Raw genomic sequence first — 23,984 nt, forward strand, 5'->3', positions numbered from 1 at the left:
CTTTCATCAATTAAATTCAATATTTCTTCTGTTACCCAAGGATTTCTACTAGCCCTCGTCTTTTTGCCTACTCGATCCTCTGCTGGCTTCAGTACTTCATCCCTCAGAGATACCCATTCATCTTCTACTGTATTTCTTTCCCCCATTCCTGTCAATTGTTCCCTTATGCTGTCCCTGAAACTCTGTACAACCTCTGGTTTAGTCAGTTTATCCAGGTCCCATCTCCATAACCTCCCACCTTTTTGCAATTTCTTCAGTTTTAATCTACAGTTCATAACCAATAGACTGTGGTCAGAGTCCACATCTGCCCCTGGAAATGTCCTACAATTTAAAACACGGTTCCTAAATCTCTGTCTTACCAATATATAATCTATCTGATACCTTTTAGTATCTCCAGGATTCTTCTTTTATGATTCTTGAACCAAGTGTTAGCTATGATTAAGTTATGCTCTGTGCAAAATTCTACCAGACGGCTTCCTCTTTCACTTCTTAGCCCCAATCCATATTCACCTACTATGTTTCCTTCTCTCCCTTTTTCTACTGTCGAATTCCAGTCACCCATGACTATTAAATTTTCGTCTCCCTTCACTACCTGAATAATTTCCTTTATCTCATCATACATTTCTTCAATTTCTTCGTCATCTGCAGAGCTAGATGGCATATAAGCTTGTACTGCTGTAGTAGGCATGGGCTTCGTGTCTATCTTGGCGACTATAATACGTTCACTATGGTGTTTGTAGTAGCTTACCCGCACTCCTATTTTTTTATTCATTATTAAACCTACTCCTGCATTACCCCTATTTGATTTTGTATTTATAACCCTGTATTCACCTGACCAGAAGTCTTGTTCCTCCTGCCACCGAACGTCTGTAAATCCCACTATATCCAACTTTAACCTATCCATTTCCCTTTTTAAATTTTCTAACCTACCTGCCCGATTAAGGGATCTGACATTCCACGCTCCGATCCGTAGAACGCCAGTTTTCTTTCTCATGATAACAACGTCCTCTTGAGTAGTCCCCGCCCGGAGATCCGAATGGGGGACTATTTTACCTCCGGAATATTTTACCCAAGAGGACGCCATCATCATTTAACCATACAGTAAAGCTGCATGCCCTCGGGAAAAATTACGGCTGTAGTTTCCCCTTGCTTTCAGCTGTTCGCAGTACCAGCACAGCATGGCCGTTTTGGTTAGTGTTGCAAGGCCAGATCAGTCAATCATCCAGACTGTTGCCCCTGCAACTACTGAAAAGGCTGCTGCCCCTCTTCAGGAACCACACGTTTGTCTGGCCTCTCAACAGATACCCCTCCGTTGTGGTTGCACCTACGGTACGGCTATCTGTATCGCTGAGGCACGCAATCCTCCCCACCAACGGCAAGGTCCATGGTTCATGGGGGGAGGAAAAACCAACCCTTAGGTTGAGTGTGGTGTCACCGCCAGACACCGCACTTGCTAGGTGGTAGCCTTTAAATCGGCCGCGGTCCATTAGTATACGTCGGACCCGCGTGTCGCCACTATCAGTGATTGCAGACCGAGCGCCGCCACACGGCAGTTCTAGAGACACTTCCTAGCACTCGCCCCAGTTGTACAGCCGACTTTGCTAGCGATGGTTCACTGACAAATTACGCTCTCATTTGCCGAGACGATAGTTAGCATAGCCTTCAGCTACGTCATTTGCTACGACTTAGCAAGGCGCCATTACCAGTTACTACTGATGCTGTAAAACATGTACCGTCAAGAGCGATGTTCACCATTTATGGATTGAAGTTAAGTATTCCACAGCTACGTCCTTTTTTGCAAGTCTCATTTCCTTGACCTGTTCCAGACCTCACGCCAGCCTGCGTGAGCTAAAACGCGTGCCTTTCGGCTTCCTCTCATAGGCTCTCTTGCCAATCCACAACATTGAGGATAACTCAACCTGTCACCACGTCGCGATTGGACCGTCAGTGATGATTGCTTCTTGGGACAATGTTTGCTAAGCACCTTACGTAGGTATTCATAATGCTTTTCTCCGTCGTGTTAAATTCATGATTTAAATAATGAAACACAGCACCTGTCACGATTTTTTTGTTTTGTTTTGACTAGTATGGCGCGATTCGATAATTTATTATCATTATCGTGTGCAAAAATTTGCATATTCTTACGTAAATTAGATATACTTATGGACTTATGTAAATATTTGAAATTGAGAATAAGAATAAATGCTCGAAACTTGTCGTGCTGGGCGTAACAAAATATCTAACTGATACAGTGTTTCATTGCTTTAATCATCCTGTTATTGTTTTTGACGACAGTAATTAGCTATTGTATAAAGATCCCCTTGCACTGATTCACAAGCTGAACATTTACATCCGATATTTTCACTGATAACCTAGTCAGATTTTTACAAAATATTATCGTGAGGCCGAGAATTATTTGGAAATTATAGGACCTAGCGTCAGACTTACGCTTCCCGGCTTTTTAAAAAGGTTTTCTGGGCTCATTCCATCTGTAGCCATCTATACAACTCAACTAAAGTGGTAAGGACCTCAGTGAATTTTAGTGGGATTGTGAACATCGCTCTTGGAAGAAGAATGACTGTAACATGACGATGCACACGGATTGCTGTATGGTGTGGCAGGTGGCAGTTGACGCTAAATAAGGAAAAGTGTGAGGTGATCCACATGAGTTCCATAAGAAATCCGTTGGAATTCGATTACTCGATAAATAGTACAGTTCTCAAGGCTGTCAGTTCAGCTAAGTACCTGGGTGTTAAAATTACGAACAACTTCAGTTGGAAAGATCACATAGATAATATTGTGGAGAAGGCGAGCCAAAGGTTGCGTTTCATTGGCAGGACACGTAGAAGATGCAACAAGTCCACTAAAGAGACAGCTTACACTACACTCGTTCGTCCTCTGTTAGAATGTTGCTGCGCGGTGTGGGATCCTTACCAGGTGGGATTGACGGAGGACTTCGAAAGGGTGCAAAAAAGGGCAGCTCGTTTTGTATTATGACGTAATAGGGGAGAGAGTGTGCCAGATATGATACGCGAGTTGGGATGGAAGTCATTAAAGCAAAAACGTTTCTCGTCGCGGCGAGATTTATTTACGAAATTTTAGTCATCCACTTTCTCTTCCGAATGCGAAAATATTTTGTTGAGCCCAGCCTACATAGGTAAGAATGATCATGAAAATAAAATAAGAGAAATCAGAGCTCCAACAGAAAGGCTTAGGTGTTCGTTTTTCCCGCGCGCAGTTCGGGAGTGGAATGATAGGGAGATAGTATGATTGTGGTTCGATGAACCCTCTGCCAAGCACTTAAATGTGAATTGCAGAGTAATCACGTAGATGTAGATGTATGTTGCACTTTCTTGAAATCAACATTATGTTAGAGTCTTACCGTGCGACACTGACGTAACTCTCATTAATCGTATCAATGAAGCCTGAAGTTGGCGATCATAGGATAGACAGAAAGAGGTAAATGTTACTGCTAGTAATAAAAATAACGGTCACGGAAAATGTGACTAGCATTTTTCTGCTAAAATAGCACACCGGAGCTGGACCAATGGGAAATGAGTGGGTTATTCAAACAGATGCCTGGAAGAAGGTCTACATATCCTGCAGCTCCATCTTGTCACATTAATTCACTGATGGCCGAGGCACCAGTATTGTTTTCTGACGGGAGGGGCGTCGCTCCACTCTAGCCATGAGGTCTCCACTCCCCTTTACGACACTGGTCTTGACACAGTTACAATTTGTCGCTTCGTTCTAGAATGTGGACGGACGGCACAAAGTCGTCTTTGAACGATTTGACCTCAGTGTGTTACAGTATAATACGTCGGCAAAACTAGCAGTTTCTTTCTAAGTTATCATTCTAGATCCCACTGGAGTTGCCTTAAAATGGAAGAAGGAGCGCGTCTGGGAGAAATAAAGTACACAGCAGTAAGAAGAGGCGATTTTTATTTACAAAACAAATATTATCCCAGAAAATTTATTCCGTGGTGAAAAACGCTTCCGTCCAGAAATCAGCGTGCATCTGGTGAGCATTGCCTGTTAAAAAATAGCTCGTCCTTTTTGTACAATTGCCTAAGAACCCTGAATGGTGAACAGGAGATTCTATCTACCAAGATTTCCGTAAAGTATTCGACAAAACACCACACTCTATTAACAAGGGCCCGAGCATCCCAAATAGGTAATCGAATATGTGACTAGCTCGAAGACTTTTTGAGTAAAAGAAGTCAGTACGTTGTCCTGGACGGCGAGTATTCGTAAGAAAGAAGGGAAACATCGGACCTGCCTCAGAGAAATTTCTAGTAGGATCACATCCGTTCTCCATTTACATTCACGATATACGGGACGGGATGAGCAGCAATCTGATACTATAATAATGTCGTGTGACTAGGGCATCCCGTCGGCTGGACTGTTTGCCGGGTGCAAGTCTTTCGATTTGACGCCACTTCGGCGACTTGCGCGTCGATGGGGATGAAACGATGATGATTAGGACAACACAACACCCAGTCCCTGAGCGGAGAGAAGCTCCGACCCCGCTGGGAATCGAACCCGGGCCCTTAGGACTGACATTCTGTCGCGCTGACCACTCAGCTACCGAGGGGCGGACAATCTGATACTGTTTGCTAATGACGCTGCTCTGTATGGAAACGTATAGTCATCATTGAATAGCCTTGTCACAAGAAAAACTAAACTGCTAATATATAATTCCCTAGTCCGCCCAGTTATCACATACGGCTCAGAGGTATGGACGTTGACAGAACACGATAAAAATGCTCTAAGAAGCATTGAGCGGAAAATACTAAGCAAAATCTATGGGCCAATAAGGGAGGAAGAAGGCTGGAGAATACGCTACAATGCCGAATTACAAGAGTTAATGCAAGGCAGGGACATAGTAAAATTTGTGAAATCACAGCGAATACGATGGCTAGGACACTTGGAGAGAATGGCAGAGGATAGAATTCCAAAGAAAATGATGAAAGGTATGATCCATTCAGTTAGGCGAAAAGGGAGACCTAGAAGAAGATGGATCGATGAGGTAATAATGGATATCACCAATATGGGAGTCCGGGGGTGGAAAAGAGCAGCAAATAACCGAGAAGTGTGGAGGAAGATTGTTGAAGAAGCCAAGGCTCACCAAGGGCTGTAGAGCTACTGAAGAAGAAGAAGTCAGCATTGAAAAATTAAGTTCGTAGTGACAAAAGGAGCTACCACAAGAACTCAAAAATCTTAGCAGTAGCCCAAACACTTTTAAGTCTAAACTGAAGAGTTTCCTCATGGCTCACTCCTTCTATTCTGTCGAGGAGCTCCTGGAAGAGATAAAAAATTAAGCAAATTCCAGTGTTACATTCTTGATTTTCTTTATTTAAACTAACGACTTGTTTCATTTTATGTGTTTCTACAATCGTGTTATAATTTCATGTATTGACTCGTTCCATGACCATGGAGACTTCTCCTAAATGTGGTCCCACGGAACAATAAATAAATAAATAAATAAATAAAATAAATAAAATACCTGTAGTATTACGTTCCCGTATTTTCTAGTTACCTTAAAAGCGTGGAGGACATTTTTGAGCGCAGCAAAGTGAATACCATTACAAAAGTTGCAGTAAAAGCCATGTTTTCCCTCGAGTTTAGTCATGGTAGGTTAGTGTCGACGCCAGTTGTTGCTGAGCTACGTGTCGGCTCGGTGGAGGGACGTGTGAAGTGGTGTAGCGCGCCGCCGCATTCCGCCAGGCGCTCCTTCCCCCCCCCCCCCCCCCCACCCCCCCTGCTCCTCGTTGCCGGCGGCGTGGGACAGCGCGGAGGCAAGGTGTGGCCGGGGGCGGCCGACAAGCCGGACCGGACGCCGGGATTAATGCGCGCAGCCCGCCGGCCGCCAACTACATCTTCGTTAGCGTCCTTCAGATGTCGCCAGCCGGCAGCGAGGAAAAAGAAGCGGCCGCCCCCGGCGCCCGCCCCGCATTTGTTCCCGCGGTCGGCCGTCATAAAGCAACGTCTGCGCCGCGAATCGGGAGATGCATCTTGCAACTCGCCGCCGACTCAATGCGACGCGGCCGGGCTGCGCGAATATCCTCTAAATCTCGGCGCGCGGGCACATTCGTTTCCCCGCCCGCGCATGCGCCTGGGAATGACGCGCGCCGCTGCCTCGTAATGGCGCGCGCGCATGCGCACGAGCGCCTGCGCGCCGCTCTCGCGGACGAAAAAGCAATCGACGGCGGCGCGCGGAGATTTAGTGCGACAGGCGCGCCGAGACGCGCTCCAACTGAAATCCCGGCCGAGTCGTTACGCCATAACTCTCCATCAAAATTGCCGGTTGTGAGACGTCCCCGCGCATGTAATCAGCGTCCATTTCCCATTGAGATACCAATCAAAGCGTCCTGGGTAAACATCCCGGCGCGCTGCGCCGGCAGGTGGATTTTTTCGCCCCGGCATTAAGACGTCTGGCTCTGTCAGTCGGGTCACGAAGCCCGCAGCGTGGGGGGCGCCGCGCCGGCTTCCGGTCGCCCAGGCAACCGGGGACCGCTCTGATGACGCGGCAATCGTCCGGGGCTTATGACCGCGGGAAACGCGTCACGCCGTCCACCCGCACCAAATTCTGTCATTAGCACTTTCTCGCCATTATAGAGGAGGTTATTTCTTCTATATGAATGTTCTTGTTCAAGATCCCACGGTGTCCGGTAGTTACAGACACATATCTCTCCGCTTGGGGCACCTTTAAACTGCGAGGTTTGTCCGGAAAATACGTAGAAAAGTTGAATAATGTCTTCATGTTACAGGTTGCAGTCACCGCCAGGTGGGACTACTGCTGTAATCAATCCCATCAACGCTCAGTTCGAGTCAGAGCACTCTGCGTGAAGGTGGGAGTGTGCGGCAGCTTGTTGACAGTTACCCTTTTTCACCTGCCGTCGGCATCCAGCTCTCTCTTGATTGAGGAACAGCGCGTCAACAACATCAAGTTTCTTGCAAAGCTAGGCAAGAATGGCCGTGAGATTTTTGAGTGTTTGAAACAGGTTTACGGAGACAATTCTCTGAAGGAACCAACCATGAACAAGTGGTTAAAAAGGTTCCTGGGTGGCCGAGAAGAAGTGAACGATGACCCTCGCCCAGGACGTCAGTCGACATCGAGTTCCGATGCAAATGTTGAACGAATTCGGGCTTGTGTTCTCAAAGCCCGTAGACTGACAGTCAGAATGATTGCTGACGAGCTGTCAATCCCCAAAACAATCGTTCACGAAATCCTCACACAAAAACTTGAAATGAAGAAATTGTGTGGGAAAATCGTACCGAAGCTCTTGACGTCAGAACAGAAAGCAAAGAGGGTTGAATGCTGTGAGGATTGGTTGGAAGCAGAGGAACGAGGGGACTTTCTCAACCGAGTCATCACTGGAGACGAGTCCTGGTTTTTACGAATTCGATGTGGAGCTCAAATCTCAAAGCAAGGAATGGAAACTAGCAGGAGAACCGAGAACAAAAAAGTCGCGAAAATCAAGGTCCAATGTGAAGACAATGTTGATTGTTTTCTTTGATTCTAGGGGCATTGTTCACAAGGAATTTGTCCCTCCCGGCCAGAGAGTGAACGGAAATTTTTACGTTGAAGTTCTGACACGTCTCAGAGCTGGTGTGGCCCGAGTTGGACCGGAGTTGGCAAAAGGGGGCAGGTGGATCCTTCATCACGACAATGCGCCCGCTCACACGTCGCTCGTTGTGCGCGAGTTTTTGGCCCGAAGCTCAATCACCGTGACAGACCACCCGCCTTTTTCACCCGATTTAGCCCCGTGTGACTTCTTCATGTTCCCGAAATGCAAAATGGTGCTTCGGGGACGGCACTTGGGAGATGTGGAAGCCATCAAGACTGAAACGACACGGCAACTGAACAACATCACAACTGAAGACTTTCAGCAATGTTATCAACAGTGGAAACGGTGTTGGCTGAAGTGTATCGAGTCTCAGGGCGAGTACTTTGAAGGAGACCATATTGTAATACCTGAATAATTGTAAAATAAAGTTATTATTCACCTTTTATACGTATTTTCCGGACAAACCTCATATATGAAACATTAGTACTTGAAAGAATTCCGCCCCATGTCTAGCCACAACTAAAACAAACCCGGAAAAATGCTGCTCAGGTCAAGTTCTTATCCTCGTGGAACACATAACTGAACGTTTCTGGAGGAATAGAGTTAATGGTGTTGCGGCAGTGGACCTAACGATTCCACGTGACACTATAAACCTCGAAGTTTGCTTCCAAAGACAGGAGTGCGAGTGCACCCCTAATATCAAATTGCAAATAAAAATTTTCCCAGCGTGTAATTAATCTATCGAACTTGGTTCTGTCACCAAATGAACAAAAAGTGCTTGAGAAAGATTTTAAATATGCTCCTTCCCAACCGCCATCAGAAAACAACCGGATGTTATGAAAGTAGATATTGAATGTTCTCTAATGAAAGATACCACTACAAGATATTTAGTTGCCAATGCACTAAAGAAAGTAACCAGATTTGAGTGCATCATCACACGGGCTATTGATATCCACACCCTCAAGTTCTCAAAACAGAAATTACACAACAAGATATCATTCCCACATAATCAGATAAAGGCAACGCTATTGTTCTTTTGAACTTACGTGATTATGTGGATAAAGTTAATGATTTCCTGAATACCACATGCTTCCGAGTCCTTCCTACAGGCCCTATTAAATTATTCAAAGAGAATTTTTAAATGTGCAATCAATTCATACAAAATCATATTCTCCGATTTTGAAGCAAAAATGTTAACTTATATGAACCAAGTGCCTCCTAGAATGTATGGGCCTCCTAAACTGCTTAAACAAGATGTTACTATTGGTCCAGTTGTATCATCATTCACTGCTCCATCTTACAAACTAGCTAGTAAGCTAGACACCTTAAGTGAGAGCAAGACTAAATTCAAACCAAAGCATGGTATTTCAAACTCTGTCCGCCTTGTAAATAAGATAAAATGTGTATCTGTCTCACACAGTGATAAATTAGTATCCTCTGACGTCTGCAGTTTGTTTTCCAACATACCAATAGTGGAATACATTGATATTCTGACAGAGCCGATGTACAAGTCTATTGTCAACCCCAGACAGCCTACTCAGACATGCTTGGCATAGAACTATTTCCATTCCCAAGGGACTCTTTGTAAACAATTAGATGGCTTAGCTATGGGGTTCCCCTCTAAGTCCACTGTTGGCTGACATATTTATGGATCATTCTGAACAACATTTTCTGAAAAAAGAACCTTTGTGTGGAAATATCAAATACTGGTTTGGATATTCCGTATATGTGGACTGGTACTACATGACAACGCAACACATTTTTGAAAACTCTCAACCGTCAACATAAAAATATTTAGCTCACAATGGAAATTGGCAACAAATCCATAAACTTCTTAGATCTCACCGTTGACATCAGTACTCAGACACATTATTTTAAAATTTATAGAAAAACTATAACTACAGACACAGTAATAACTTCTTTCTCACCACACCTCATAGCTCACAAACATGTATCTTTCCACTCAATGGTGCACAGCCTCATATCTGTCTCCAAGTCCACAGATAATTGTAAAACAGAGTTAGATGGAATGAAATTTATTGCCTCAGCCAGTGGATACAGTCCAGTCCCTAATGAGCACATCTTGCATAGGAAACAAAAACGGAAAATTCTATCCTTCCGCTAAGCTCCATCTACTTCCCCATCCACTGCCTGCAAGAAATGGTGTACATTACCTTATCTAGGAGAGGTATCACAGAATGTAGCCAAAGCACTGAAAGCCATCAAGTACATGCTTTCCTACTATGTTAAGAATAGCACAGCCCAGTGTATTTTCAATAGCAAAGATAAGATCCAGTTTCTAGCCAACTGTAATGTATATAGAATTACGTGTTCTGATTGTGACAAGTTTTTCATTGGTCAGTCCGGCAGAGAAATATCAACTAGGCTGGCTGAACACGAACACAGCTGGAGGTTGCAGAATTCTGACTCCGCATTTGCTGAGCATGTACTGAGTGAGGGTCACAACTACCAGCCAGTGTCCCATGTGCTTCAGTTAACAAACAAACGCCATAAACTCAACCTGCTGGAAGCCCTGGAAAAAAACAAACATCTAGCTCCAGATCTGATCCTAAATGACCAGACACAGCTCAACACTTCACCCTCTCCTAAACTTCACAAAATCCTCTCTGTTCATTACTTCCCACACTGTTTGTTCCTACATATTCCCCCATTTTCCTGTATTCACTGAGTTCTTCTATTTTATTGAAACAGTCCGTGTAATCCATATAGACTTTAGTTTCATTTGTTAAGGCTTTCTTTTAACTGGTACTTGCATTACTTTGCATTTTTAATATCTCTTGTAGTTGTCTCATTAAGTATTGTTTTATTTTACTTGGTTAATTTATTTAATGCAAACTGTTACATTGTCACAGTATTGAGTATAAGTTAATGTTTTTCCTGTTTGCTCATTTTGTATTTGTGTATTGTTCAGCCTTTTTTACATTTTAAAACGCAGTACCACCACACTCTCAAAGATTGCATTTACTGTACGTTCCCTCACACTCCTCCATTTTCCTGCATTTATTCATTTTTGTTTGTCTTATTGATACTGCTTAATTTCCTTATATATTCTGTAGTTACATTGCTAAGTCTTTCTTCTTTTAATTGTTTGTGTGTCACTCTTCGTCTTTTATAATTCCTGAAGTAGCCTTGTCAGATACTAATTTTATTTTATTGTTTTTGTTTATTAATATAAACTGTTATGTGGGCTTGCTGTTCATGTAACGTGTTAAAGTTTTTTCCTGTTTACTCCGTTTTTATTTATTAACTATTCAACTTTTTACTTTTTACATTGCATTACCACCACATTGTAAAAGATGTTATTTACTTTACGTTTCTGCTCCAGTCTAGACATGTAACATATCTTCTAATGTTCTTTACAAACATCGTAACTTCTAGGGTGACAGTACTCAGTAAGTGTCTGAAGATGGCGTTGCAAGCCGAAAACCGTTTAACACAATAAAAGTAATACTGTAGAACAAAAGTAACCTAACGCTTTTCTTTTATTATAAGAAGAAAACAAAATGGAGAAACGAAACGAATAGTTTGCCACAAGATAGTGAACTAGCAATACTGTTCAGTGATGAGCCTATTCTTCAAGATCTCTGGCATTTTTTTACTGAAGACAGTTTTTAAGATCTGTGGGACGCAAATAAATGTGCCAGTGATGTAGCCCAGTATTGAGTCTAAAGGCTGTGGAAAGATTACTATTTCCAGAAACGAAAAAAAAGAAACGAAGATTTCTTTCATTTCACATGAAATGTCAATGTCGCCGTCAGAATGCGCAATATTTCACAGAATCAGCAATGTATGACACCTATGCGTCAGAAAAATATTTCTCTCGAATTCATCCAGCCTCGCTTTCTCATGTAAGAGTCCTCTCAGTTTTGCGATACTTACCTGCATATGTGTCTTCATCTATGTACCGTCAATCACTGTCAAGTGTGGGACGGGAGGTACTTTTATTGTACAGTATATTAAGGTTCCTTCCTGTTTTGTTTCTTGGGATGGAGCGTGGAAAGATAACAGCTTGTATGCCTCCTTGCGCTCTGTTTACTTGTTTAACGTTATCTCTGTGGGACAGATCCGTAGATGGTTAAGAATATTTGTGGTTTGCTTCCTGAAAAAGTATTCCTACAGTTTCATAGGTGGATTCTCATCAGATGCACGGCGTGTTTCTTCAGTTGTCTGCCGGATTAAGACTTTTTTTTAACATATGTGAGTGCGAATTCGCTTGCTAACCAAACAAGCACGTGACCATTCTCACCACCTTTACTTCTACGCACTTCATGTCCCATGTTATCCCGACCTGACATGTAACAATGATAGTTAAAGGTCAAAACTGGGGTCCCCATTAAGGAAATTCACAATGTAACAACAAAAATAATAACAGCAACGTTCACCAAGAGCATAACCCGTGATGAGCAACATTCACAGTCGCCACTGGCAGCCTCCCAACACATCCGTGAACATAACTAAAGTGGATGAGGAGTCACATCCTCAGGTGCATAATTCAACAAAGTAAGGTCAGCCACAGCCTGCCCTCCCAGGCTGGTCAAGAAATGGAGCAAGGGCGAAATCGTTAAAGATGTTAATCTCTTGTAATACAGTCATGATACTGATATGCGACAGAAATTATTGCAAGAATATAACGACTATGTAGACACAGCCAAAAGTAATGTGCTAGCAGAAATCAGCGAAATGGTAGGCACTATCCCTGCAGTTGTTGTTCTCAATACAGGCGCAAGTATCAGTGTGATTTCCCAGGACTTATTTGACCAGATAAATAATAGTAATGAAGTTCCTAAGTATTCAGTGCAGAACTGTCAAGTTGTTGGGGTTTTTGGCAAGAGGTCACAATCTGTAAAGTGGCAAACCTGGATCAAATTATAAATTGGAGTAATTGAATGCTTGTTCCTTGTAGTAGGTTAACTGATTACAGGCTGCATTCTTGGGAATGATTTTCTTAGAGAAAGGGACTTAAAGATTGACCTTTCTTTGGTTAAGGGTCAAGAAAATATAATAGCTCTTTTATCTACTAACGCTTTACATTGGAAATATTACCGAGGAATAAAGATTAAGTTTGTAAAAATTGAAACAATATCCTATGGGGATATAGCTGGTAGCAGCAGTGAGGTAGAGGACATAAAAATGACATTGAAGAAAAAGTATCAGAGGCTATGGGGAATGATAGGACCCAACAGAATGATCTAGAGCATGTGTTGTTGCAATATCTGCACATGTTTGAGAAACAAATTAGATACCATCAAAATTTGTGTGTATTATGGATATGTAATTTCACACCAGAGCTATTTCAAAACAAACTCCTTTCCTTGGTCAAAATGTGAAGAAGTAGGTAAAGAAATTAAACCAATAATTCAATGGGCAGTTACTGAACCATCTCTGTCCCCTTATTATGGTCCTTTACTGGCAGTAGCAAAACCAGAAGGTAAAATCTGACTTGTCTTGGACGCTGGGGACATCAATACAGCTATAGTACATGTCTGTACTAGGCCTCAGAGATTAGAGGAGTGCTTGCAAAAGCTACATGACATACAATTTTTGTTTAGCACAGATCTGAGGTCCTCCTGCTGGCAGGTAGCCCTGTCGGCTGAGTCTAGGAAATATATCACCTTTATCTTTTCTAGAAAGTTACCAATTTCGGGTACTTCCTATCGGACTAATGTCAGTGCAGGAGTTTTCATCAACACATTAGATACTGTGTTAGGTCCTGTTTTGTTAGGCAAAGTAAATACTTTTGTGGATGATTTACTGATAGGCACCCAGACTTGGGAAGAACATCATGAATTACCGATAAGAACCTTAGAAAATTTTTCACAAACAGGAGTGACAGCTAACATAATGAAACCTGATTTTGGCAAGGATAAAATAAATTTCTTGGTCATATCTTTTCCCCTGAGGACCTTACATCTGACCAAGAATCAACCTTATAAAAAATTTTCTGAGTCCAACATCTAAAAAGTAATTGAAAGCATTTTAGGTTTATCTTTCTTTTTTAGAAGAGTTTTATGTGACTAGATACTGAATTGTAATGCTCTGCTGAACTTGTTAAACAAAATTGTTGCTGGTTATGGAATAATCAATACCAGAGGATTATAAGAAAATTCTGTGATACTACATCACCCTGATATGTCCAAGTAATTTTGAATTGCCTCTGATGTTTCCTCCACAGGCCTGGGGGCTTATTTGATCCAGTGGCATCAAATTCACAAATCCATAAGTTTTGCAAACAGAGCATTGTCAGAATGTGAACGACCTTACTCAGTCACAGAATTAGAGATGTCAGCTATAGTTTGAGCCTTTAAGAAATTCATTTATTATGTATGTGGAAAACACATAAAAGTGTATTCTGACCATCAGGCCCTTAATTTCCTGGCACCTTGTAATGACTTGCTCGATGGTCCTTACTACTTGAAGAGTATGACTATGGAATCTCAATAGGAAAAGCAACTTGGTGGCGGATGCCCTATCCTGTCTGCCTCAAGACCTTCCTGAATTCTTTAATTCTTTAGAACAAGTTTCTGAAATCCTCATATTGTTAACGCCAGATACCAGGAATGGAGAGTATTTTTTTGACATGTGTCACAATGTGGCTGAGTTGCAGGATTCTGACAGTAAATGGTGTAAGGTAAAACTCAAGTTAACTCAGGAACCAGATGGTAAAATTACGAAATATTTGTTAATACAGCGGGTTGCTGTATTCTATAGATGTAATGTTCTTTCTCCCAGTTGGTGTGTCTGTATACCAGAGGTCTGTTAAGATAATTTGATTTGGCATATTGACTTTGTTTGGAGCCATTAAAGGGTGAACAAGAGTACAAAGAAAATGATCTTGTATTGATATTCCCCACAGATGAGAAGGTATATGCATAAACCATTGATAGCCTGTCTGTTGTGTCAAAAGACTAAACTCAACAGTGTCAGTAGGCAGAATGAACTGCACTCCAGAATGAACTGCACCCTATTCTCCACACAAAACCTCTAAATACAGTGTCAGTCGGTCTCGGGGTACATTCACCATAAGTAGGAGTTGCGTCAAGTATATCGTAACCATTTATGATATTTTCTCTAAATATGTTAAACTTTATGACATGAGAACCTCAACAGCAGCTTCCATTAATAGGAGCTTGACAAATAACTAATTTTTAACTCTTGGGAACCCTACATGCTACTGTCAGACAATGTGGCCAATTTCACCAGAGGAAAATGGAAGAAATTTTTAAAAGAATGAGGAATCACGTATGTGCTAATCCCAAAATTTCATTTTTCAGTGAACCCAGTTTGCAAGGTATTTAAGGAATTTAATTGTTTTATCGGAACTTAAGCAGCCTATCACAGAAAGAATGAGTTAATTATCTTGGTGTGTTTGAAGAGATAGTAAACCAACCACCGATTAGCTCAACCTTATAGACTCCAGCTGATACCATAGAAAAGGTAAAAGAGGGCAATGAATGGGTAGACCCAATTCTGAAGCTTCTTAGGGATTACATACCCTGGAAAGACAAAGAAGGCCATTTCTAGTTGCGCCCATTGATGCAGCAAAGTTGGGCAAGGAATATCATGACAAACATCTTCCTCAAACCCATAAATACTGTAGATAACATTGCGCTCTTAAACACATGTTTTAAGTCTTCCTTATGGCATCAAAAAATTAAGAACTGGAAATTATTACATGGGTCCATATGAAATCACACAAATACCACATGATAACATCTACATGCTGGCTTTACCAAAAACCAAGAAAATGAAAGTACTATATCCCTTTAAGAATCTTAAGAGATATTACTCATAATGTAGTGTTAAGCAGCCAATGTTTCTTAAGATTATGCATAATATGTGTATTTTTTCAGTGATTTTCATTATTCCATGTTAACTGTTTACCTAATCTAGTAAAGAATGATGAAGCCTTAATATGTAAATATTACATGTAGAACAGATTTTTCATTAAGCATATAATTGCATTGTCTTTAGCTTTAAGATTTTTTTCGTAATATTAGAGGAAGAATGGGAGAAGTTATGATTCTCACTGGACGCTGTATATAGTAATTTGAAGAGGAAGTCATAGATTTGAACCTAATTCAAACTATGTTGTAGGAACTAATGTTCCATGAAAAATATGAAATAACAGGTTGTTACATATGCTTGGACTTGATTCTCAGCTATACAGTAAAAGATAAATACTTGAGACACTTGGGAAAAGAGCACTATACTATCACAGAGATGCAAGTAGATATTTTGTAAATGTATATGTAAATGTATTTGTAAATGTATATGTATTTTCTTTAGCTATAAATGTATGTGAAGTAGATGAAGAGGTGTGTCTTGTTCCAAAGAACATCTAACGCTGTCTGCAGAGGTTTGCAGTAATTTCCTTTAATAGAACCTGATAGAGGTGACAGCCTTATGTTCACTGATGAATTTAGCAATCTGCAGTTCATGCTTTGCACAATTGTGCTTGTGGTAGGTAGTTTATGTTTGTAAGTAAATATCTGATGGTAAAAGAGTGACAGGTGAATGCATGTATACTCTCAGGGATACCAAGATGAAGTTATGCTCGCCTGTCTGCAGGACAGCCCGTGATTAGTAATTCATGAATGATATGTAAAAATGGCATTCAATGTACCAAGTCAGCTGATGAGTTTGATGATCATTTATGTCCTCTGTAAAGCAGGTGCGATAGAGAAAAATGAATATCCACTGATCACTATGTATAGCAAGAAATTGTTAATATGTAGGCTTAAGCCTGCTGCTTGGTCACAAGTATACAGGCAGTGAACTAGAACGATACTGAACAGCAAACGATCTGGACCACTTTATAAGGGTGAGTGAAGTGGGGCACTGTGAACATGCTAAACAGAAAGTAATAGATGAATAATGGACATGCACTGTTAATCCACCATGGGATAAAGTTACTAAACAGAAGGTGACAAAGTGCAGTGAAGTTCAAGTGATTGTTGGCAGACTGTTTTCAGAGAGTGCCAGCAAGAGTAATTCAACCTTCATGGCCAGCCTGCTGGGGGCCAACTCACAATGTGCCATACTGTATAACCTGGCCTGTGTACATGTCTTGATAAGCATGCATGTAAGCATGAAATGAACTTTTCTTGATGCATAATTATATGTATGATGCATATTAATGAACTGATAATACCTTACATGTACTCTACAGCTGATGGCGAGTGGTGATGGCATCTAGTCATAATCTCCTTTGATAAGATAAGGTACCAGTGGAGGAAAACCTGTCCTAACCCATAGTATATGCAGATTGCTGTGTATTTACCACATGTGACTTCTGACACCAGTTCCCACAGTGCAGAGCCTAAATGATCATCCACTTGCTCCATCAGTTTGCCTGACAAGCCCTCCACCAAAAACAATCCATTTCATAAATGTAGGGTCTTAAATTTATTGTGTTAACATTATGTTCTCATAACTGTATATACCTGAATAGAAACTATTAGAGAATCGCTGAAATCTGTGTGAATGCCTTATTGTAATATAAATTTGATCCATTTTCTGAGCGAAAATTTTATGAGATAAATTTACATGACCCTATCTTTATCAAGGTAAAATGATGAATATATGACAAATGACAATAGTAATATTATATCAGGAAAGCTTCATTGCACTATAAAACTTCATTGCTCTATTTCGTCATTGGTAAAAGCCCAAACTGTAAAATGTTCCTTCAATAAACAAGAATAACTGCTGTGTAAAAACAGGCCAAAATTCTCTAATTTCTGTATGTTGCATTTATTATAAATACACTAACATACCCTATGTAATCTAATAACTGGTAACGCATAATTTCTTACTCGGAGATAGAAACAAACTAAAAGCAAAAAACCATTGTAGATTTTTTAAACGATTTTGGATAACAAAGATACTTGCTTATAAAACTGAGTTACAGTTACGTTTCCAGTATAGCATTATACATTACTTTTAACTTAGTTTTACGGGACTATACCTCTATATAAAACTGTAGTACTGGTATCTGTATACTGTTTTGAGCGAACTTATCTCAAATTAGAGTAATTGTCCCCTGTAAAAGTGTACTATGTGTTACAGAAACTTTTATGCCCAAACACTATCAGAGATATGATGATATGTTTAATTATGTATTCATTTGGTGTTTCACACAGTGAATAAGAAGCAGTTACCTAATTGTGAATCATATGATAACTATAATGTAACATGATACATGTATATGGCAGCACCAAAGACACTAAGATAATGCATTGCCGCTGCCAATCAGGGAGCTGTGTAACGTCTCCAAATGGACTTAGAACCTCTCTACAAAATCATTGGGCGGTGATAATTACACTCCCGGAAATTGAAATAAGAACACCGTGAATTCATTGTCCCAGGAAGGGGAAACTTCATTGACACATTCCTGGGGTCAGATACATCACATGATCACACTGACAGAACCACAGGCACATAGACACAGGCAACAGAGCATGCACAATGTCGGCACTAGTACAGTGTATATCCACCTTTCGCAGCAATGCAGGCTGCTATTCTCCCATGGAGACGATCGTAGAGATGCTGGATGTAGTCCTGTGGAACGGCTTGCCATGCCATTTCCACCTGGCGCCTCAGTTGGACCAGCGTTCGTGCTGGACGTGCAGACCGCGTGAGACGACGCTTCATCCAGTCCCAAACATGCTCAATGGGGGACAGATCCGGAGATCTTGCTGGCCAGGGTAGCTAACTTACACCTTCTAGAGCACGTTGGGTGGCACGGGATACATGCGGACGTGCATTGTCCTGTTGGAACAGCAAGTTCCCTTGCCGATCTAGGAATGGTAGAACGATGGGTTCGATGACGGTTTGGATGTACCATGCACTATTCAGTGTCCCCTCGACGATCACCAGTGGTGTACGGCCAGTGTAGGAGATCGCTCCCCACACCATGATGCCGGGTGTTGGCCCTGTGTGCCTCGGTCGTATGCAGTCCTGATTGTGGCGCTCACCTGCACGGCGCCAAACACGCATACGACCATCATTGGCACCAAGGCAGAAGCGACTCTCATCGCTGAAGACGACACGTCTCCATTCGTCCCTCCATTCACGCCTGTCGCGACACCACTGGAGGCGGGCTGCACGATGTTGGGGCGTGAGCGGAAGACGGCCTAACGGTGTGCGGGACCGTAGCCCAGCTTCATGGAGACGGTTGCGAATGGTCCTCGCCGATACCCCAGGAGCAACAGTGTCCCTAATTTGCTGGGAAGTGGCGGTGCGGTCCCCTACGGCACTGCGTACGATCCTACGGTCTTGGCGTGCATCCGTGCGTCGCTGCGGTCCGGTCCCAGGTCGACGGGCACGTGGACCTTCCGCCGACCACTGGCGACAACATCGATGTACTGTGGAGACCTCACGCCCCACGTGTTGAGCAATTCGGCGGTACGTCCACCCGGCCTCCCGCATGCCCACTATACGCCCTCGCTCAAAGTCCGTCAACTGCACATACGGTTCACGTCCACGCTGTCGCGGCATGCTACCAGTGTTAAAGACTGCGATGGAGCTCCGTATGCCACGGCAAACTGGCTGACACTGACGGCGGCAGTGCACAAATGCTGTGCAGCTAGCGCCATTCGACGGCCAACACCGCGGTTCCTGGTGTGTCCGCTGTGCCGTGCGTGTGATCATTGCTTGTACAGCCCTCTCGCAGTGTCCGGAGCAAGTATGGTGGGTCTGACACACCGGTGTCAATGTGTTCTTTTTTCCATTTCCAGGAGTGTATTAGTTTTACCATTTTTCCAAACATGAATTGTAATTCTATGAAGATCAAAGATCGAAAAACATATATGATGCATAATGTGACTGATCTAGCGTTAATGAACTCTATAATATCTTTGATGGGCGATAAAAATCTAGTGCTGGCTATTGTTCTATTCCCTTCGGTATATTCAACTAAGCATGTAAGCTTCCGCTTTCATCCACCAGTGTAATTTCATTAGTTGAATAAAATATTACTCAGGCAATAAGTTGTTTTATTGCAAGGAGTTTGACACTGTATACTACTAACAAATGTTAATAAGAATCTCTTTGTAGCTCATCAGAGTTTGGTATCATTACGTTGACTATAACATTCCATCAGACGCCAACAGCCACAGATCGAACCTGTTTAAAGCATAAATCTTGTTCTAAAAGTAAATTTATTTTTAGTGCAGCAGATAAGAATAAAATGTTTTCTAAGCCAGTGTTCATTCAGAGCGGCAGTTTAAATTCCTCGTGAGTACTCACTTATTGATATATTTTAGGCCTGGGGAGGACAAGCTGGATAAAAATTATACGAGTCTTCCTTCTAGCTTTCAATGAAAATAATCAACTGAGAAATCATTTTAATTTTTAGCAGCTCTGTGTTTTCTTGAAGCCAAATTAAGTACTTCGTAGTTACGTAACGGGACTGCTAATTATAACGTTTCCACCCTCCCGTACCTTAAATACAAATTCAAACATTAATCGAAGAAAATTTTGTTTCCCCTTTCTCATATTTACGGAAACGTTGTATGTGGACCTCAGTCTCGGGAGAAGAGATCGCAGTCAATGTCTAAGAGGATTTTCGCGGTTATTAAGAACATTGGAGGTTCGACTAAATATTTGGCCATTATCGTGATCTCCTTACAATATTGTATATGTTAGGTTATTCTGACAACGATTCTTGAGTGCCTTTGTATCAATTTGCACCCGTAAGGTTTTATTGTTTCGTTAAATTTCTTAAGTAGCAAAGCTAATGATAAAATGATAATGCACTGTTTTCTTTTTCTTTGATGCAAACTGTACGAGAAAAATGCGTGCAGTACCAAGTGCGTAAGTAAACATGTTTTTTTTTTTCACAAATAGTCACGTGCCCTTATAAACTGAAGCGCCAAAGAAACTGGTATAGGCATGCGTCGTCAAATACAGAGATGTATAAACAGGCAGAACATGGCGCTGCGGTCGGCAAAGCCTACATATGACAAAAAGTATCTGGGGCATTTGATAGATAGGTTACTGCTGCTACGATGGCAGGTTATCAAGATTTAAGTGAGTATGAACGTGGTGTTATAGGCTAGGCGCAAATTGAGACGCGTATAGCAAGTGTGACGTGACAAGACACTACAGCGCGACACGCACGTGCCGCACGGGTCGCGCGGGTCCAGCGCATATTGCGACGCGTACACCGTACTTGGCACGCGCCGACTGGCGACGCTCTGCGCTGACTGGACCGAAGCGCGCGCAACCTCTTATCTTTCTGAAACGATTTTACAGAAACTATATGATTTTTGCCTTACTTGTAGCGTTTATATGTCAGCTTCATGACGAAGTGCCCATCACCTCGCTAATGACCATTCTTATTGTGATGTACACATTTTAGTGAGACACTACGCAAAACTCAAAAAGTTTGCAACGAAAATTAGGGGTTGCTATGATTTTGCGTTTGGTGCGTATTACACCATATGTTACTATGTATGAAATTTAGCTAATATGCTGAATTTTTGTTTAGATTTGGGAGGAGGTCTCTATCTGCCTCCGATCTCGAGAAAATGGATTCCATGTAGCGCGCTCACTTCCGATCTCACGCCTGCGAGAATGAAATACTCACAACATCTCTCATATCTCCTAAACCGCTCGAGACATCGAAAGTTTGGCGAATGATAGCACACAAGGAAGAGAGTGATTTGTCAATTCTTAAACACACGGAACTTTCTTATCTATGACGATATATCAGTACTTATACTTCCCTTTTTATTTATTTCACTCCAGGGACTGTAATTTTTTAAGAGTTATTGACAGCTAGCGAAACAAGAGCTTCCTAGTATGAAAATGAACATGAAATTTCTTCTTTTATGTTACTGCAAACCGACACTATGAGGTTTTTCGTAAGCTATTGAGCTCTGTGATTGCCAATTACTTGTTTAATGTGGCACTCCGTTTCGGAATTCAGTCTCAATAGCTGCTGTGATATGAGTTTGGCAAATTACACTGTGACAAAGGAAGTACAATTAAACCTGTCACCAAGAGAAATGTGGCCTTTACTCATAAATGGTGATGCTTCTCCGAATGAGAAAAGATTATCAACTCACACAAAAATAGATTGCCAATTCCGTTGGAATTTTGGTGGAATCCACGTAACCCATCGTATTCTTAACACTCAGCGACTGGAATGGAAACTTACCAAAGGATTTTATTCCTTCTCTTGATCTGAGCAGTATTAAAATAATGACGAGCGTTCCCTCAGGTGGAATGATAGGCACATGCCAGATACTGGTTGCTCATCTACGGCTTGCCAAACTGACAATGTGTGATCGCGAATAAAATAGTTGTTATTGAGAAACAACTGATCTGTCGCACAACACAATGGTCAGTGTATTGTCAGCAGCGGAGGATAATTCGCGCGACAGAAATGCACAAGCTAGCCATGTGCGCCTTGTGAGTTGGAGTTCGAAAAACATTGTCATGAATGTAGATCTGCCTTTGTCAGCAGCACATTTCAACAAATTAAATATATCTAATCATAACACTCTTTTAGGATATTCCTACTTTCGTAGTAATAGCAACCATTTTCTTTATTTGTATAGCCTGTTGTATAATTAGTTTATTAATGCTAATAATGTGCATGCAACAATTGAAATGCTTTTTCTCATCACGGCGAACCAATTAACGCATTTTTATTTGTGACTGCTTTTCGACTGTTTCTAGCTTGCAGTGGAAATACGTTGTTCACAAGCATGTAGTACAGTGCGTCGTATTACATTATTACATCCATATCAGAGTCATCACAGTGAAACTTCTATACTTCAGCTATTGGACGCTTTTTACCAGGAGCACAAAGGGATCACACCTGTGGCGATTATCCCTTTCAAAATTTTTGTAACAGATTGTACTGATACGCCAGCGTACTAGGCAGCGAGAAGATAATCTTATTTCACTTTCCTACCTTAAGTCACAGCTGCAAAATACTAACACGAATTCTTTACAGGCGAATGGAAAAACTAGTAGAAGCCAACCTCGGGGAAGATCAGTTTGGATTCCGTAGAAACACTGGAACACGTGAGGCAATACTGACCTTACGACTTATCTTAGAAGAAAGATTAAGGAAAGGTATACCTACGTTTCTAGCATTTGTAGACTTAGAGAAAGCTTTTGACAACGTTAACTGGAATACTCTCTTTCTAATTCTGAAGGTGGCAGGGGTAAAATACAGTGAGCGAAAGGCTATTTACAGTTTGTACAGAAACCAGATGGCAGTTATAAGAGTCGAGGGACATGAAAGGGAAGCAGTGGTTGGGAAGGGAGTAAGACAGGGTTGTAGCCTCTCCCCGATGTTGTTCAATCTGTATATTGAGCAAGCAGTAAAGGAAACAAAAGAAAAATTAGGAGTAGGTATTAAAATTCATGGAGAAGAAATAAAAACTTTGAGGTTCGCCGATAACATTGTAATTCTGTCAGAGACAGCAAAGGACTTGGAAGAGCAGTTGAATGGAATGGACAGTGTCTTGAAAGGAGGATATAAGATGAACATCAACAAAAACAAAACAAGGATAATGGAATGTAGTCTAATTAAGTCGGATGATGCTGAGGGAATTAGATTAGGAAATGAGGCACTTAAAGTAGTAAAGGAGTTTTGCTATTTGGGGAGCAAAATAACTGATGATGGTCGAAGTAGAGAGGATATAAAATGTAGGCTGTAGGCTGGCAATGGCAAGGAAAGCATTTCTGAAGAAGACAAATTTGTTAACATCGAGTATAGATTTAAGTGTCAGGAAGTCATTTCTGAAAGTATTCGTATGGAGTGTAGCCATGTATGGAAGTGAAACATGGACGATAAATAGTTTGGACAAGAAGAGAATAGAAGCTTTCGAAATGTGGTGCTACAGAAGAATGCTGAAGATTAGATGGGTAGATCACATAACTAATGAGGAAGTATTGAATAGGATTGGGGAGAAGAGAAGTTTGTGGCACAACTTGACCAGAAGAAGGGATCGGTTGGTAGGACATGTTCTGAGGCATCAAGGGATCACCAATTTAGTATTGGAGGGCAGCGTGGAGGGCAAAAATCGTAGAGAGAGACCAAGAGATGAATACACTAAGCAGATTCAGAAGGATGTAGGTTGCAGTAGGTACTGGGAGATGAAAAAGCTTGCACAGGATAGAGTAGCATGGAGAGCTGCATCAAACCAGTCTCAGGACTGAAGACCACAACAACAACAACAACCTTGATTCTTAATTACATGATTTTATAATATTCCTTGCTTCCTTATTCACTACCCTCTGTCCCTTCTTGCGATCTGAAAACATCTCGGAGGCATATGATACAATTCCAGCGGCTACTGGCTCATCAGTTACTGAAGTTGGCTCTGAGCACTATGGGACTCAACTGCTGAGGTCATTAGTCCCCTAGAA

This window comes from Schistocerca serialis, chromosome 1 (genome assembly GCF_023864345.2).
Source record: "Schistocerca serialis cubense isolate TAMUIC-IGC-003099 chromosome 1, iqSchSeri2.2, whole genome shotgun sequence".
NCBI lineage: Eukaryota > Metazoa > Arthropoda > Insecta > Orthoptera > Acrididae > Schistocerca > Schistocerca serialis.